The sequence below is a fragment of the Megalops cyprinoides genome, chromosome 8 (assembly GCF_013368585.1).
Source record: "Megalops cyprinoides isolate fMegCyp1 chromosome 8, fMegCyp1.pri, whole genome shotgun sequence".
NCBI classification, from domain to species: Eukaryota; Metazoa; Chordata; class Actinopteri; order Elopiformes; family Megalopidae; genus Megalops; species Megalops cyprinoides.
The window spans coordinates 29,817,514-29,819,205 of NC_050590.1; positions in this window are offsets into that span (position 1 = coordinate 29,817,514).

Consider the following 1,692-nt stretch of genomic DNA (forward strand, 5'->3'; position numbering starts at 1 on the left):
TTGCACTTTCAGCCAGCTCCACTTACAATCCGATAAGCCCCTTTGCCAGAACTGCAGCAAGCACTGCCATCTTTGCTTGATGTCTGCCGTGTCAGACAATTGTGTCCATGGCTGGTCTTTTTCCAGCATGTGTGTGAGGTCCCCTTGAGAAGAAAAACGTTTAAATCTGTCCTGAGTGGGAGTGTAAGGGATTAAAAGACACCAAAAAGTGCTTAGCATTTTGATTGTGAAAGGACTGCGACCACATGAGAGAGCTGGGCGAACGAGCAGGAAAACCGTGAAACAGAGGAGAGACACGTATGCCTAACAAAACTTTGCAAGACTTGATGAAGGCTTGCGAATGTAGAGATGACACCAGGACAAATGGAAGTGTACAAACCACCCCCCCCCCTACACACACACACATACACACACAATTTTGCGCCTACGCTGTGATGATTGACAGCTAAATACATGAAAAATAAATATAAATAAATATTTATATTGGACAAGATGTACAAAATGTTTTAGATATACATTCACTTTGTCTCAGCAGTGTGCAATTCTGCATAATCTGCATAATCTGCCTCAATGCCAACAATGCATTTTATATAAACAAGAAAAGACAAATGAAAGCAGTACGAGGAAGGTGGTTAATGTGCATTAACTTTCCTATGTCTTGCATCTGTAACATTTCACATGGTCATAGTGGCCACTCAACTATTCATTAGTGATGATTTTCAATTTTCCAAGGGGATGGACGACACTGGGGATGAACAATGTCCCCTTTCTGCACAAGACCTGATGCAGACACACACACGAACACATACACACAACAGTGTTAAGAGGTAGTCATCCCGACCAACTATGCCAAATCAGCTGGGAGATCTCCCATACTTACCTTCCTTTGATGAGGGACTCTGAAATGCAGTCTATTGTTCTTATGAAAACTGAAAGAAAAAAATTCTCTGGAACAACAACCTGAATTCCAGTAATACCACTGTGAGATCATTCTCACTGCAAACAGCAGATGGTGCTATTATCTGTTATATGGAGCACAAAGGATGGAGGATGGCACATCTGCACATGGGAGGAAAGGAACATTAACATAAGAGAATACAATGCAGGTAGAAAAAATAATAAGAAATGGACATGAAAATACATAAATGGTAAGTTGGGGCCTGGAACAATGATTCCACAAAATGATTAATCTGACAGTGTTGCACATGTCCTTGTTTTTACACACAGAATTTCAAATAAGGAATAGATATAGGTTAAGATAAACCAAAGGGAGATCTGTGGTCACATTTTTGTACCAAACAATCAAAAGAAAAGCACCAGAATACAATCTATTCAAATTTTGAATCACCGGTCCAAATGAAATAGCCTTCAATGCTTTGCTCACTCTCACAATCCCAGTTTGATCAATTTCTGGCTATCCAGGAGGTCTGAAATTTCTGACTTCTAAAAAGAAGAAATGGCAGCACATAGTACCACTCACTGATGTGACCAGGCTAATCATTTTCTTTCAACACATTAATTATGAGTGTTAGAGTGTTATATGTGTTAGACCCAGTCTCATCTGCAATCTGTAGTCTGAGCATTGAGCAGCTAATGTCCACCTGTGCCAGGTCTTAGTGCCTCCAGGCAAGCAGAGGCTAGAGTAGGATGGGGGATCAGGAGGGGGCCAGTGTGGCGGGTGGCTGACCTAGC